This window comes from Coregonus lavaretus, assembly GCF_964263955.1.
Source record: "Coregonus lavaretus genome assembly, chromosome: 12".
Lineage (NCBI taxonomy): Eukaryota > Metazoa > Chordata > Actinopteri > Salmoniformes > Salmonidae > Coregonus > Coregonus lavaretus.
The window spans coordinates 35,862,871-35,881,150 of record NC_139999.1 but is presented as its reverse complement, the minus strand read 5'-3'; the positions used below and the strand labels follow the sequence as shown (position 1 = coordinate 35,881,150).

Sequence of the window (18,280 nt, the reverse complement as noted above, 5' to 3'; positions counted from 1 at the left end):
GTAGCTGGCGGTAATGCAGCATTACATTTACATTTTACATTTTAGTCATTTAGCAGACGCTCTTATCCAGAGCGACTTACAGTTGGTGAGTGCATACATTTTTCATACATTTATTGGATGCCAACCGCCGTTAAACCTCATCGAAGAAGACTGTCCAACATTGCTAAAACTAGCTAGCTAGCCAGTTAATATAACTTTCCCCCCCAAAAATGTATGTTATCTAGCTAAGTTAGCCATGTTATGAATAAAATGCATCTGCTGTCGACATCAGAATACGATTTGTGGTTAGCCACACTACAACCTTCATTTTACCAGGTTCCCGTGAAGCAATTATAATGACAGTCCACCACACCATACCTGAGAGTCTCCCGATTAGCAAGGTGTAGTCTGTGTTTAATTTCATTGTGTATTAAAAACACTGTTTGAGATCATTGTGAGGGGATTTCGCCAGTGGTTAGAAGTGGGAATTGGGCTTCTGGGGAAAATGTTGTACAAGGTTGCAACAGTAACCACGGGGGGCGGGGCTTAGCGAAGGGCGAATTCTCTGTCTTCAATTCGGCCTATTTCCTTGATTTACAATCAATACAATTTACCCAACATTAAGGTTTTTAAACCTGATCTTAAATTAATAGATTAAGCCCTTTATCTTAATTGGGACAAATCGAACGTAACTCCTGTTGTGTATTGGAGAACAGATATGAGAAAACCTTTAGCCTAACTTTCTGAATCCAGTCCAATTTCTGACGAGGGTGAGTAGTTTGACAAAAAGAGACTATGGATGATGATGACAGATTTACGGCGTGAGAGGAGCGAGGATTGTCGGAATAAGCCGGATGGTTTTCTGCTGTCAGATTCTCACAGTGAGAAAATAAAGAAAGCATAAAAATGAAGGATTCTAGGCTAAATACAGCCCGTGACGGGATTCGATACCGGATCGGCGAGTGTGTCATTTTTGGTAGAACATGACCCCCGAATTCGCTACAATTAATTATTGTTAGGGTAACCTCAACTGGCCCGTGCTTATCAGTGGTGAGGATATCGCTCAGTAGTCGAGGTCATATACAGCGGGGTGTAAACAGTGGCATGAAATGCTAACTTGCAAGCTGAATGAAATGTTCATGTCAGAAATGGTCAATTCTTGGTTGCACTGGCGTCTCGGATTGGTTGGTGAGTGCAGTTCTTGGTTACGTCTTGGTTGCAGACGGCGATATGATTGGTTGTCGCAACCAGACATTTCCTCGACTCACCGTTGTCAGGGGGTGTGGCGACGCCAATAGTTAACTTCTTTGTAGCGAACAAGCGATATGATTATTTGTCGCTACCAGAAAATTCCTAGACAGGGAGGTAGCATTTCATAGGGACTCGCACTTACAATATTGTAAAGAAAGAGCAACACATTCCAAAGATGTAAGAAATGGTAGGCTACTTAGTGCTGGAGTGGTGTAACGGTGGCGTGAGTGGTGCGTTTAATATATGACCAAAACTTGAGATGTAGGCTACAGCTTGGGTATTTTTTCAGTTAGCCTACTGTAGGCTATCTATTTTGAAAAAAAAAAAAAAGCATTTGATATGTTTAGAGACTTTGGATATTAATTAAAACTACCCTAAACTTGACAGAATAAGATGTGGACAAAAAAGTGCATGTTACGAGGCCGCGGTTTGTATTCCAAATCTCTCAAAAGACACCCAGTGGCTCCGTGGCGCAATGGATAGCGCATTGGACTTCTAGGTTAAGGATCGAAGTGATTCAAAGGTTGTGGGTTCGAGTCCCACCGGAGTCGGATTTTTGACCTGTTATGAAACATGAGTATATAGAATAATAATGAAACATGACAATAGTGCGAATACGCAAAATACGCGTAATCAATAGCTAACTAACTATTACTCTCCGTAGGCTTAAACGTACAGCTCTATCTTTCACCGAAATTCATGACACAAAATTGACCAAAAGCTGTATAATTTTTCCCATCCGATGTCGGGTAGTTGTCATAGTCTATAATCCAATAGGCGACGCTTTACTATGTATATAAAAGCTTGAAACATTAAAAACTGTGCTGTCAAAAGTTTGTGAACCGCTTGTTGCTCTGGACGTGCTCGTTCAGGATTATGCAGCCTGAAAGCGTGCGTAACAGTGCACGAGGCGTCGTGTCTGGTGCTGGAAAAGCTGGGACGTCCAGTCATATGGTGGTGGAGCAGTGAAGTGCAAGGAAATCCCATCAGTCTCACCTACAAACATAGAATAAAGAATAACTTATTTAGTAGGCTGATGGAAAAACACATCATCAACACAATAATTCCGCTATGAACAAATATTGAAATATCATTTTTATTTAGCAAATAATTGTCTTATTTGCTCGTAAGTAAGCATTTCACGGTAAAGTCTACACCCGTTGTATTCGACGCATGTGACCAATATTTGGATTGGATTAGATTTGAACACGCGCAATGGTGCCCCAAATTTTGCCACCATATTTGTCCATGCATCTGAACCGTTTGATAGTGACCCAACAGGTTGGATGCGTAGTCTACCAGGGGCATTCTAATCAGAATCTCTGTGCCACACATAGGCATATGTGTCAACAAATAAGACTACAATAGAGTATACTATAGACTCTCCATCAATAGAAAGCTTTGGCTGGATATCCCATTAGGATTTCCCAGTGTAGTTCATCCAGTATTACGTAGAGGTCTACTACAGAGTAGTATCAATACCAGAACATAAACAGGTATTTTACATGCATGAGCAAATAGTTGAATTGTTCAGAAACATATTAGCCTTTCTCTTGAATCCATTTTGATCAAGTTAAATCGTTCTTGCGATGACATTTGGTCCTAATATTATTGTCTATTAATTTAATATGTATTTTTGTGAGCTTAATAACAAGAAAAACAATATATAGGCCTACGGATTGGGCAATTATGCGTTTGAATAGTCTACTGTTTTTTTACAGGCCTAATGCAGAGACGTTAACGTCTGACAGGGAGAGAAAAGTTGCACGTTTGCATTTATCCAGACTGCAAACAATATTTCACTCTCTCTCAGACTTGCAGCATCAGCTTGGGCTAGATTGATGCATCTCCGAAACCATGCATGTCATGTCCTGCACATCCAAGCCTTCACTGAAGAGCCTAAGCGAAGGGGCAGTCAGCGTACACTTCAGGTTTAGGGCTTAGCTTCACCAAACACAGAGAAGCATAGCCTACTATGCTACGATAGGGTAGTCAAAGGAGGGAAGGGTTTGAATACCCCAGCCACTATGGCTATTCGTTTCTGCATAGGCTGTTCATCCATTTTCATTTGTCATCTAAATGAATCCGACATGCAGGCCTGTTGTACTGTGTTACTTAACATTGAGGATAAACCGCGAGGGAGCTCTTTTACCTTTATTTCGGCAGCCTTATGAAGGTCATATTAAAATGACGGATCTCTCCAAGTTTATATTATGAAGTCGTCCCCCCTCTAAACGATAAATAAAAAGTGTATACATACGATCAATGATCTTAATGTAACAGGGTGCTCATTACTCTTCTACTTCGCTAACATCGATTGTTTCGGACCGAAGCCAATGCTTCTGTAAATAGCGGACCAGCCGTTATACAAAGTGATTAGGCCATTAACAAAAAGCCAGTTCGAGTCAATTCATTAAAAGTAAATTGATGTGTGTCCCTACACTTATTGCCAAGGATCACGGGGTGAACTAAGGCTAATATTAATAATAATAATAATAATATCTGCTCATATTAATTACAAATTACAACATGTGTAGTTGTCCCGTATAGCTATCATAAGATGAATGTACTAACTGTAAGTCGCTCTGGATAAGAACGTCTGCTAAATGACTAAAATTAAAACATTAAACATTAACATACAATTGTCATGGTAATACTTTAGTTTAATTTATAAACAAACAAATTCTGAATATGTTGATAATAATAATAGTCTTTATGATTTATCATGTTTGCAATCTTATACAAAAATAAATGAACATCCTGAATTTCAAAGTCAGTGAGCTAGAAAAAAAGGGCACACATCCTTTTTAAATGTGCAAGTTCCCATTCTGAGGGGATTCTACAAATATCAGAACTTATTCAACTTCACCCCAGACAGATAAGTGGAGTTAGAGTGGCTTGTTTGTAATCGATTGAGAGAAGACAGCCACAGAATTTGGAGAATTTTTACGCAAATTAATGTTGCCTCTCTCAGACCCGGTGGCCGGGTCAGCTTTGTCCCACGGCGAGTCAGAGGTCAAAAGGTCGAAGTTGAACTAGGGAACAAGTTCCAATCACCAAAGGAAGACCATGTTGTCGAGGAGTAAGTGAAGAGCTGTGAACACCAGTAAACATGCAATTTGATGTTTCTAATTGAGGTGAATTTGTAACGAGTGAAAACACTAAAATACATCTTTAAAATGTTCTGTAAAACTGTGAATAACATTAGCCCAATTTTTACGTGAATTTAATCTAAATCATTGATGCAGCAGCATCCTATTTTCTTAAATTTTCTTAACATGTAGGGCCTAAAGATATTAAAACATGTAGGCTATACATCAGCGTGCTGGTATAGTTAATTTGTTGTGCCTTTTAAGGGTTTATTTTTCAACCAAAATCGGACTATATGTGAGCCACTTTCAGATTCTGAATGTACCCCATCTCCCTCACTTTTCCGCCCGTTCTCACTTTTTTCTCTCCCATGTTTACCTCCAAAACATATCAGCATAATTCGGGAATCAATAGTGACCAGTCAATTGTTGTTTTTCTCCATAATCTACATTTTTATGGCCGTCATTAACTTGCCAGCAGTCATTTACCGTCTTTAACTTCATTTAAGAGATGGAAAAATGTAGATCTATCCCAACTTTAAAAACATGTTTGTTGGCTGCACTACTTAAACTTTGAAAGTAATTCGTTTTGAATTGAATTAGGCTACTCGGTAAATTGGGCTAATTGCTTTTTTCTCTACCCCATGCTCAAATCTGTAGCAGAACCACTGCTGGTAAAAGTGACGAACCCATTCGAGAAATGATAGGAAATTAATTTTAAGACCAGAGAATTTGCCGTGTCTATTAAATGTAGCCTAGGCCTAAGCTATCCTACTTCTCTCACTGGCAATACAGGCTATGTGCTACACTTTTTGGTGTTTTGTTATAGGCTACTATCCTTTATAATTAATGTTGAAACAATGGAACATTTTATTTCAAGCTGAACTTAGGCATTTCCTTCATATTCCCAATGTAAAATAGATGGTGTGTGTTCTCTTCTCTATTTCAGACGGCGTGTGGGGGTAACATCTTGAAAAAGGTCTAAAAGCAGGTCATGTGCGGTGAAGAATGTCATGGAATTAGAGTGGCACTTGCACTATGGTGACTTTCGCGGTAATTTCTATCTTGTAGCCTAATACATTGACTGATGTATTTTTTGTTGTTGTTGTAAACAGCCCAGATAAACTATTGCCACTATACCGCGACAGGATAACTACATTGCAAACCATTTCTATTAAATCCCATGGAAAATGTGTTGAAATGAATGCAGAATGGCACAAGGGTCTATGTTCAAATAGTCTTTTGCAATGGGGTATAGAATTACGCAGATATAATGTTAGCACCGTTGTCTGATCATTGACCTCGACGTTCTGGTAATAAATACGTGAGTAGGCTACAGAGGATTCTGTGAGACATTTTGCCTGTAGGAAACAGCAGGAGCACTAGCTGCAAGCATAAGATTTGATCATAAATTGGTTGTTGAGATAAGAACAAAACACCTTAGACTACAGGGCAAATTGAGAGATATGATTTTCTAAAATTACATATCAACTCCATACAATCTCAAAGCCTATTTAATGACCAATATCTAATTAACTTTCCCTATGTAGGCCTAACTATTATGAAACTGGACATTCAAAAAACAAAAATTGTCCCACTTTAAAATGAATGATTAACTTTTTAGGCTTAATGAAACCACCATAACCCATCATGAGACCTACATAGATTATTATTTTTTTTATTTTTTATTTAACCTTTATTTAACCAGGTAAGCCAGTTGAGAACAAGTTCTCATTTACAACTGCGACCTGGCCAAGATAAAGCAAAGCAGTGCGATAAAAACAACACAGAGTTACATATGGGGTAAACAAAACATAAAGTCAAAAATACAAACAGAAAATATATATACAGTGTGTGCGAATGTAGTAAGTTATGGAGGTAAGGCAATAAATAGGCCATAGTGCAAAATAGTTACAATTTCGTATTAACACTGGAATGATAGATGTGCAAAAGATGATGTGCAAATAGAGATACTGGGGTGCAAATGAGCAAAATAAATAACAATATGGGGATGAGGTAGTTGGGTGGGCTAATTACAGATGGGCTGTGTACAGGTGCAGTGATCGGTAAGGTGCTTTGACAACTGATGCTTAAAGTTAGTGAGGGAGATAAGAGTCTCCAGCTTCAGAGATTTTTGCAGTTCGTTCCAGTCATTGGCAGCAGAGAACTGGAAGGAATGGCGGCCAAAGGAGGTGTTGGCTTTGGGGATGACCAGTGAGATATACCTGCTGGAGCGCAGACTACGGGTGGGTGTTGCTATGGTGACCAGTGAGCTAAGGTAAGACGGGGATTTGCCTAGCAGTGATTTATAGATGACCTGGAGCCAGTGGGTTTGGCGACGAATATGTAGTGAGGGCCAGCCAACAAGAGCGTACAGGTCACAATGGTGGGTAGTATATGGGGCTTTGGTGACAAAACAGATGGCACTGTGATAGACTACATCCAATTTGCTGAGTAGAGTGTTGGAGGCTATTTTGTAAATGACATCGCCGAAGTCAAGGATCGGTAGGATAATCAGTTTTACGAGGGCATGTTTGGCAGCATGAGTGAAGGAGGCTTTGTTGCGAAATAGGAAGCCGATTCTAGATCTAACTTTTGATTGGAGATGCTTAATGTGAGTCTGGAAGGAGAGTTTACAGTCTAACCAGACACCTAGGTATTTGTAGTTGTCCATATACTCTAGGTCAGACCCGCCGAGAGTAGTGATTCTAGTTGGGTGGGCGGGTGCAAGCAGCTTTCGGGTTGAAGAGCATGCATTTAGTTTTACTAGTGTTTAAGAGCAGTTGGAGGCTACGGAAGGAGTATTGTATGGCGTTGAAGCTCGTTTGGAGGTTTGTTAACACAGTGTCCAATGAAGGGCCAGATGTATACAAAATGGTGTTGTCCGCATAGAGGTGGATCCAAGCTTCACCAGCAGCAAGAGCAACATCATTGATATACACAGAGAATAGAGTCAGCCTGAGAATTGAACCCTGTGGCACCCCCATAGAGACAGCCAGAGGTCCAGACAACAGGCCCTCCGATTTGACACATTGAACTCTATCTGAGAAGTAGTTGGTGAACCAGGTGAGGCAGTCATTAGAGAAACCAAGGCTATTTAGTCTGCCAATAAGAATGCGGTGGTTGACAGAGTCGAAAGCCTTGGCCAGGTTGATGAAGACGGCTGCGCAGTACTGTCTTTTATCGATAGCGGTTATAATATCGTTTAGGACCTTGAGCGTGGCTGAGGTGCACCCATGACCAGCTCGGAAACTGGATTGCATAGCGGAGAAGGTACGGTGGGATTCGAAATGGTCGGTGATCTGTTTGTTAACTTGGCTTTCAAATACTTTCGAAAAGCAGGGCAGGATGGATATAGGTCTGTAACAGTTTGGATCTAGAGTGTCAACCCCTTTGAAAAGGGGGATGACCGCGGCAGCTTTCCAATCTCTGGGGATCTCAGACGTTACGAAAGAGAGGTTGAACAGGCTAGAAATAGGGGTTGCGACAATTTCGGCGGCTAATTTTAGAAAGAAAGGGTCCAGATTGTCTAGCCCAGCTGATTTGTAGAGGTCCAGATTTTTCAGCTCTTTCAGAACATCAGCTGTCTGAATTTGTGTGAAGGAGAAGCGAGGGGGCATGGGCGAGTTGCAGCGGAGGGTGCAGAGCTGGTGGCCGGGGTAGTGGTAGCCAGGTGGAAAGCATGGCCAGCCGTAGCAAAATGGTTGTTGAAATTCTCGATTATTGTAGATTTATCGGTGGTGACAGTGTTTCCTAGCCTCAGTGCAGTGGGCAGTTGGGAGGAGATGCTCTTATTTTCCATGGACTTTACAGTGTCCCAAAACTTTTTGGATTTAGTCCTACAGGATGCACATTTCTGTTTGAAAAAGCTAGCCTTTGCTTTCCTAACTGATTGTGTATATTGGTTCCTGACTTCCCTGAAAAGTTGCATATCGTGGGGGCTGTTCGATGCTAATGCAGTACGCCACAGGATGTTTTTGTGCTGGTCAAGGACAGTCAAGTCTGAGGAGAACCAGGGGCTATATCTGTTCTTAGTTCTGAATTTTTTGAATGGGGCATGCTTATTTAAGATTGAGAGGAAAGCACTTTTAAAGAACAACCAGGCATCCTCTACTGACGGAATGAGGTCAATATCCATCCAGGATACCCGGGCCAGGTCAATTAGAAAGGCCTGCTCGCTAAAGTGTTTTAGGGAGCGTTTGACAGTGATGAGGGGTGGTCGTTTGACCGCGGACCCATTACGGACGCAGGCAATAAGGCAGTGATCGCTGAGATCCTGGTTGAAGACAGCGGATGTGTATTTAGAGGGTAAATTAGTCAGGATGATATCTATGAGGGTGCCCATGTTTACAAATTTAGGGTTGTACCTGGTAGGTTCTTTGAAAATTTGTGTGAGATTGAGGGCATCTAGTTTAGATTGTAGGTTGGCCGGGGTGTTAAGCATATCCCAGTTTAGGTCACCAAGCAGTACGAACTCTGAGGATAGATGGGGGGCAATCAGTTCACATATGGTGTCCAGGGCACAGCTCGGGGCTGAGGGGGGTCTGTAGCAAGCGGCAACAGTGAGAGACTTATTTCTGGAAAGGTGGATTTTTAGAAGTAGAAGCTCAAACTGTTTGGGCACAGACCTGGATAGTACGATAGAGCTCTGCAGGCTATCTCTACAGTAGATTGCAACCCCACCCCCTTTGGCAGTTCTATCGAGATGGAAAATGTTGTAGTTGGGGATGGACATTTCTGAATTTTTGGTGGCCTTCCTAAACCAGGATTCAGACACTGCTAGGACATCAGGGTTGGCGGAGTGTGCTAACACAGTGAATAACTCAAACTTAGGGAGGAGGCTTCGGATGTTAACGTGCAAGAACCAATGCTTTTACGGTTACAGAAGTCAACAAATGATAACGCCTGGGGAGTAGGAGTGATACTGGGTGCTACAGGGCCTGGGTTAACCTCTACATCACCAGAGGAACAGAGGAGGAGTAGAATAAGGATACGGCTAAAGGCTTTAAGAACTGGTCTTCTAGAGCGTTGGGTACAGAGAAAAAAAAGGGGCAGGTTTCCGGGCGTTGTAGAATAGATTCAGGGCATTATGTACAGAAAAGGATATGGAAGGATATGAGTACAGTGGAGGTAAACCTAAGCGTTGGGTAACGATGAAAGAGATAGCATCACTGGAGGCACCGATTGAGTCGGTCTCCGCGTGTATGGGGGGTGGGACAAAGGAGCTATCTATGGCAGGTTGAGCTGGGCTGGGGGATCTACAGTGAAATAGTACAATAAGAAATAACCGAAACAGCAATAAGAAAGGTATATTGAAATGGGAGAGAGGCATAAAGCAATCACAGGTGTTATTCGAGAGCTAAGACAACAGCTCCACAAGCCATTTATGAGCAAAGTCATGAGGGGTGATATAAAATGTCCTTACATCCTGTGCTTGGCTTAATGTGGCATAACCCTTTACCTTACGTTAGACAGTGTTGGAATAATTACTGAAATGTCATACTTGAGTGAAAGTAAAGATACCTTAAACAATTACTCAAGTGAAAGTAAAGTAAAATACTACTTGAGTAAAAGTCTAAAAGTATATATATATATATATATATATATATATATATATATATATATATATATATATATATATATATATATATATATATATATATATTAAGTATCTGGTTAAATTTTTTAAAACCAGATACTCAATTAACAAAAAAAAAAAGTAACAAGTAAAAGGAAATGCTATAGGCCTACATCAAATTCCTTATATTAAGCAAACCAGACAGCACGATTTCTTATTTTCTTGTTTTTTATTTATTTATGGCCAGCCAGCGGCACACTCCAACACTCAGACATAATTTACAAACAAAGTATTTGTGTTTAGTGAGTCCGCCAGATCAGAGGCATTAGGGATGACAATGGGTTATATTGAAAGGCGTGGAATTGGACCATGCTATCCTGCCTGAGCATTCGAAATGTAGCGAGTACTTTTGGGTGTCAGGGAATATGTATGAAAGTAAAAAATACATACTTTCTTTAGGAATGTAGTGTAGTAAAAAGTAAAAGTTGTCAAAAATATAAATACTAAAGTACAGATACCCCCCCAAAACTACTAGTAGCCTACCTGAAAGTATTTTTACAGTTATTTTACACCACTGAAGTTACATTTGCTTTTGGGTGTGTTCGTAAATTCAATCTGGAGTGCCATAGTGCGCTCGTAAATTCATAGTGTTGTCAGATTGTCCTTTCGTAAATTCAGATTGTCCGTTCGTAAATTCAGAGCGTTTCGCTCTCGGAGCGTACACTGGACGCTCGGGCAGACGAGTAGGGTTGATCCGAGCGTTCAAGCTAACGTTGGATAGCTTGCTAGCTACTTCCAGACACAAATGAGAGAACACCTCACTGTGACCATTTTACTCGCCCTAGCAGAGCTGGTTAGGCTGTTTTCATGTTATCCAGAGTGTTGATGACTGTAACTGTGCTGCTGGCAACACCGTTTTGTTGATGTTTACTGACACCAGCCATATTCTACTGGTATTGAGCGTTCATAAATTCATCAGTTATTCTGAGCTCTGGCACAATCAGACTACATTTACATTTTAGTCATTTAGCAGACGCTCTTATCCAGAGCAACTTACGGTTAAGTGCCATGCTCAAGGACACATCGGCAGATTTTTCACCTAGTCGGCTCGGGGATTAGAACCAGCGACCTTTCAGTTACTGGCACAACGCTCTTAACCACTAAGCTACCTGCCGCCCCACTAGAGTGCTTTGAAATCGGAATAGATAGCCAGAGCGAATTTACGAAGGCACCCTTTGCCTGAATAAGGCAAAGTGAAGTTGTCATTAAGCCTCAAAAGGTATCCTCCATTGAAGGGGGGACCATTGCAACATCCCTATTTTGCCTACATAATGCAATCTGTATTCCAATAATGCTTTTCTGCCTACTACAGTTAAAATAAAAAAGTAGGCTATTAATGTTACTGACCTGTTACTTACTATGCTCTCTATTACATAGGGATGTTGAGAGTAGCCCAGGGCCCATATTCACAAAGTGTCTTAGAGTAGGAGTGCTGATCTAAAAGGCAAAACTGACCGAAGATCAGCACTCCGAGACGTTTTATGAAAATGGACCCAGCGGGTGGGGCTGGGGCATGGGGTGCAGTCAGTGTAGCCCACTGAGGTTTGGTGTGATGGAGAGTGGAGGAGGAGGTCAGTGAGCACCATCACGCAGAACCTCTCTGAAGGTACAGTTGAAGTCTGAAGTTTACGTACACCTTAGCCAAATACATTTAAACTCAGTTTTTAACAATTCCTGACATTTAATCCTAGTAAAAATTCCCTGTCTTAGGTCAGTTAAGATCATCAATTTATTTTAAGAATGTGAAATGTCAGAATAATAGGAGAGGGAATTATTTCTTTCAGCTTTTATTTCTTTCACCACATTCCCATTGGGTCAGAAGTTTACATACACTCAATTAGTATTTGGTAGCATTGCCTTTAAATTGTTTAACTTGGGTCAAACGTTTCAGGTAGGCTTCCACAAGCTTCCCACAATAAGTTGGGTGAATTTAGGCCTCCTTGCTCACAAACGCTTTTTCAGTTCTGCCCACACATTTTCTATAGGATTGAGGTCAGGGCTTTGTGATGGCCACTCCAATACCTTGACTTTGTTGTCCTTAAGCCATTTTGCCACAACTTTGGATGTATGCTTGGGGTCATTCTCCACCTGGAAGACCCATTTGCGACCAAGCTTTAACTTCCTGACTGATGTCTTGAGATGTTGCTTCAATATATCCACATAAATTCCCTTCCTCATGATACCATCTATTTTGTGAAGTGCACCAGTCCCTCCTGCAGCAAAGTACCCCCACAGCATGATGCTGTCACCCCCGTGCTTCACGTTTGGGATGGTGTTCTTCGGCTTGCAAGCCTACCCCTTTTTCCTCCAAACATAATGATGGTCATTATGGCCAAACAGTTCTATTTTTGTTTCATCAGACCAGAGGACATTTCTCCAAAAAGGACGATCTTTGTCCCCATGTGCAGTTGCAAACCATAGTCTGGCTTTTTTATGGCGGTTTTGGAGCAGTGGCTTCTTCCTTGCTGAGCGGCCTTTCAGGTTATGTCGATATAGGACTTGTTTTACTGTGGATATATATACTTTTGTACCTGTTTCCTCCAGCATCTTCACAAGGTCCTTTGCTGTTGTTCTGGTATTGATTTGCACTTTTCGCACCAAAGTACGTTCATCTCTAGGAGACAGAACGCGTCTCCTTCCTGAGCGGTATGACGGCTGCGTGGTCCCATGGTGTTTATACTTGCATACTATTGTTTGTACAGATGAACGTGGTACCTTCAGGCATTTGGAAATTGCTCCCAAGGATGAACCAGACTTGTGGAGGTCTACAATTTCTTTTCTGAGGTCTTGGCTGATTTCTTTTGATTTTTCAATGATGTCAAGCAAAGAGGCACTGAGTTTGAAGGTAGGCCTTGAAATACATCCACAGGTACACCTCCAATTCACACAAATGATGTCAATTAGCCTATCAGAAGTTTCTAAAGCCATGACATCATTTTCTGGAATTTTCCAAGCTGTTTAAAGGCACAGTCAACTTAGTGTATGTAAACTTCTGACCCACTGGAATTGTGATACAGTGAATAATAAGTGAAATAATCTGTCTGTAAACAATTGTTGGAAAAATTACTTGTGTCATGCACAAATTAGATATCCTAACCGACTTGCCAAAACTATAGTTTGTTAAAAAGAAATTTGTGGAGTGGTTGAAAAACAAGTTTTAATGACTCCAACCTAAGTGTATGTAAACTTCCGACTTCAACTGCAGATCTTCCAGGGCCCTGATAAATGACAGCATAGGCCCAAACACACAGCGCTATCTCTCTTTATTCTTTATTCTCCTTTCTTCTCTCCCTCTATCTCTTTTGCTCTCTCTTTCTTTCACTGATTTTGTCACTCCAACTCTTTCTTTTATCTCCCCTTTCTTTGCTACCTCAACCTCACTATTTATCTCTTAATTTGTGTAAGAATTCTCCAAATTCTGTGGCTGTCTTCTCTCAATCGATTACCAACCAGCCCCTTTGTGGCCTGTCTCTCTCTCTCGCACTCTCTCTCTCTTGCACTCTCTCTCTCTCGCACTCTCTCTCTCTCGCACTCTCTCTCTCTTCTTTAGGTCTGCCCAATTTTTATAGGTTCATTTCTAACATTTAAGGTAATTTATATTGAAGACAAGCTTTTTACAACACCAAACCATTCCATTTTATCACTGTTTAGACAAACTTGTCTCACCACTTGACAGCAAGTAGGCCTACCGTTGTCCTCTCTTTATTCTGAATATCCCTCTACCACTTGTTTCTTTAAGACCTTACAATGACCCTTCAACTCTCTAAGAACTGGGCTTAGCCTATAGTTGGATAGCATGGCTCCAAAATGTGATATATCATGATTGATCTGACCAAGTGTCTGTATTAGGCCTATAGCTGCTCATTTTATATCAATGGAGAACAGTATACCCTATTAGATTAGTTTTATAGCCTACGACACCATGACAGTAGCCATGTTAGGGATACTTGAGTTGAGTACTACACTTGTCAAGGGCCGAACATAACTTGAAGCATGCGCGTGTCATTTTAATTTTCACACATTTCCCATTGACATCAACGCATAATTTACACAAGCGTTAAAGTTGCGTGTGCGTGTCTCAAGTTTGGATTCGGATCTTTGTCTCTTGACTTGTCAAATGAGTTATTAATAGCCTATGATATCGTTGTATATGAAGTCTACAGCTCATTGTTCAAAATATACTTTTAAACATTTAAAAAACGACCCTCGGTGTTGCTCTCTTGTTGTCTCCATAGGCTTACCTGAAACAGGTTGGCCTGTCAAGCGCCTCAATTCAATCACAACCTCAGCCTATACACTTCAGAAGTAATTCAATCCTAGGACCCGTGATGACGTAGACTGCTTAGATGGTCCCTCTGTATGTCCATGCAAATGGCACCCTACCCCTCGCTTCGAGTTGAGGACCAAAGTTAGACAACACCTTTGTCGAAGTTATTCATGATCTGGAAATCAACAGGATTCAACTTTTTATTTTCTCTATTAGAAGATCTGTATCTAAATATTGAAAGTGAATATATTTTCGGAAAAAAAAGTTAGCCTACTAACTGAAGTGATCTAAAGACATTGACGATCTGGAGTGGACCCATGACTTCATTATGGACTCAGCATTGCGTAAGCTGCATGTTGCTGTGGTGGGCTCGAATGGTACGAATCTGGTAGATCAAACTTCTGTTGTGATGTTTATATTTTTCATGAAACATTTCCTGCACATCGAGAATTTATGTTTTCAAAGTTAGTTTCAGGAACCATTCGAATGTGCCTTGACCCCATTACATCTTAGTAATTTAGCAGCTTTTTTTCAGAGCGACTTACAGGAGGAATTCGGGTTATCTACATTGGTCAATCACACAATGACAGATTCTTCACTTTCTCCGGGATTTAAACCAGCGACCTGTCGGTTACAGGCCCAACGCTCTAACGGTATATTGCAGTACAATATAGGTACATGTTTATCATGTCATGTTTCCCCAAACTATTCATTATCCTCTGGTGAAATGTAGATTTCTAATCGAGGCCTACCTCTTCCAAACTGTTATCACAAAACTAAAGCAAATTTGTATCAGAGGGGAATAAAAAGCATAACATCCAAATCTCGTTGTCACTGAAGACACTAGATCCATTCTGAAATCGAAGGAGACCTAGCAACACAATTAAAGTAGGCATTTTGACAAACTTTTGAAAAAGAGATTCCCATTGTCAATTTTGCAAAACACTTTCAGACCTGTTCATTATATGGATTCCTGACTCCCATACATTCTGAATAGAAACCTTGAAAATTCTGCATGAGCATACATTTCTGTAACCTACATCTGTCAATTGGATTAATTTGGTAATAAGGGGACAAATGAATGTGTTTATCTGTGGCTGTTGTGCCTTTGCCATGTATTTTAGAGATGAATAGAAACAAACAATAGAGATGAACCATGCTGTCGCTTAACCTTTTAAAAACATATCTTAAATTATACAGCTAATCATTCTTTTGCCTTTTTAGGTTTTGAGGAACCTATTTTTTTCTGAATGTTTTACCATTTTCTAATAATATGCCAGGCTCCAACAGAATGGATGCATTTATAACAGGCATTAATTTGTAAATATCCAGCACAGTCTAGTAATAATCATAATAATTCACAAATGAACAGTGCTTCTTTATGTAAGCCACTTACCTTAAGTTATGGTGCTTAGATGCCATGTCTGTCTTCACTCACATAGAGCAGGTGTCAGGCATTGTAGTAGAGACAGGGGCAGTCGCTATACGCCATTGACACTTTAGTGTTTTTCATGTCTTTCTATTAACTAGCATCAATGGTCATTGATCTCTGAATGGTATTTGGTAAAGTGAGATTTCTCCTCATCACTGGGTTCACAGGTCAGGAAAGCTGCTGGAGCATCATGGTCCATGGCCTGTATTCATAACGCATCTCAGAGTTGGAGTGCTGATTTAGGATCAGTTTTGCCATTGAGATTATAATGAAGGGACAGGGGGACCTGATAGATCAGCACTCCTACTCTGAAGCACATAAAAAATACGGACCCAGGGAAGGGAGCTTGGCACTGGTAGTCATATTGACTTTCCTTCCTATATGCACAAGATGGCACAACTTTGAATTCAACCAACCATGTATGAAGAAACAATGTACCTTTTGTCACTATTCTTCCTTTTGTTTTCTTTTGCTACTGTGTCAGTTTTTCATCAAGGCAATACCACAGTATACTCTTATTGATTGATGTGATATGGAGAATGGTAGTGAGTTAAAGACGGATAGAGACAGTGTGCAAATAGAGATAAGTCTTCATAATAAACAGACCAGGGGCCCTGTTTCCGATCACACAGTGATTCCTATGATTGATAGATGAATTGCTGTAACCCTTAGATGTGTGTGTTTTCCCTATAGGAATCAAGTGCAAGAGCAACTCCTGAGGGTGTGGTTCAGTTGTGGAGAGGCCCAGATGGTGAAAAATATTCACAGTGTAAATGGATTGATGTGGCTGTCCTCCTCTTCATCCAGCAGTCCTGCTGTGTTGACTACTGTCTCCTGTAAACATATTTGTGTGTGTGTTAGCATTTGTGTTGGGCTTGTAGTCTCATCCTGTGTGTTTGACTGCTAGAGAGAGTACAATTAAGATCTGTAGAGAACCCAATTAAGATACAGTATGTACTTCATTCTTGATATATGTACAGTACTTGTTCCCTATTCCTGATTACCATTGCAGAAACAGAAATAAACAAATCAATAAACATGATTAAAATGTATTTACTGCTTGAGATTGTTATTGTTGAATTACAATAATCTAAACATGATTACAATCTATTTACTGCTTGAGATTGTTATTGTTGAATTACAATAATCTAAACATGATTAAAATGTATTTATTGCTTGAGATTGTTATTGTTGAATTACAATCATAATCACCATCATCATCATCATCATCATCATCTTCATCATAATCGTCATCATCATCAACCCTCCTCTCAGTGTCACCATCATGGGATATGGTCTGTTTGCATTGAGTGACTGCATGGAGGCCATTTCAGGGAGATTTGATATACATTTGCAAATTAACAGCAATATGCAGTGCATGGGTACAACACTGAGACACATCCCCGGTCCCAGCTGGGTGGGCTAATGGAATCCTACAGGCTCACTTCAACATTTGCATAATAAGCAGATCCTGTCTGTGTGACAGCTCCCGGGGTCGTCCAGGGTTCACCTGCCTCCCCCCTCCTGTTTCTCCCCGGGGCATAATAAATCAATCTCCCGGTAGCTTTTTCTGTTTACCGTCTGAATATTAATTCATTCACAGTCGATAGTGGAGCTGCCCCACAGAGACACACAGGAAATAGCGTTTATTTGTAATCGCCTGCATCTGAAACGGGACAAAAAAATGGCTGCCAGGAAAAAAAGGTGTCCTTCTTCGTCCTTCCCATTTCTGTTTAATTAACTGAGCACTGCATCAATCTAAAACCAACCTGCATCTCGCCAACACACACACACCTCCCTAGGTTGGGAGGATAATACATTTTTTGTCTGAACTCATTTTCAGCTCATGTTAATTAATGAAATAATTAATTACTAGTCATTAACTTTGTTTAAAATTGGATCATAAATGTGCATGATGTCTCGATGATTCAATGCACCTCATCCAACAGTCCATAGCCTACTCATGCCCTGAGTTTACTGGGTAAGGCCTGGATTCAATCAGATCAAGCATCAGGTGATAGCAGACACCCGCATAGCTTATGTTTTGGTGGTGTCAGAGGAGGAACTGTATTGGAGCTGTCAAATCAGTCAAATTGATGAGCAGCTGCTCTTGCGATCATTGTCACAAAGCCACACCCGCACCATCACGTTAGAAGTTCAGAGCGAGAAAATGTTGGCTATGTACAAAAATATTATGCTCAAATTTAAAAATCATTAAATTAAATAATGAGAATTTCTATCATTCTAATCAAGGTGTAGATTACATCTCACATTCCAGTGTTTGAACTTGTAAACAAGGCTGCATGGGACAAATAATGAACCCAGAGGAGCGCGAGGTGTCATTATTTGTTCATCTCTCGACCCTGGGAGCACCGAAGGGATTAATTGGTGCTGACAGACGACTGTCAGCACCAGAGGTCGGGGAGCACTGCTGAAGTTGAGCTAGTGCTACCTGGGCTGTTGGGAGAGAATGATTGGTGCGAGCTGTGATATTGTATCTGGGCCTTGGCTTCATTCAAACATGCCAACCTGTGTGAGAGTATTGAGTGCTGCTGAGAGAGCGGGAGAAAGAGATAGAAGGAGAGAGGGATCCTTTACTCCATCTAAACGGACAGAGTGCCGTG

At 40.7% G+C, this 18,280-nt stretch overlaps 1 long non-coding RNA gene across 2 annotated transcripts; it reads left to right on the top strand.

Moving 5' to 3' along the window:
• The first annotated feature begins 649 nt into the window (after window positions 1-649).
• On the top strand, window positions 650-16,646 carry LOC311138012. 2 transcript variants are annotated; one of them, XR_014614005.1, is made up of 3 exons: window positions 650-749; window positions 5,269-5,372; window positions 16,350-16,646. It is a non-coding gene; the product is annotated as an uncharacterized lncRNA (long non-coding RNA). The 2 variants fall into 2 exon arrangements; XR_014614006.1 differs by lacking the exon at window positions 650-749 and adding an exon at window positions 1,086-1,167.
• Window positions 16,647-18,280: the final 1,634 nt, after the last annotated feature.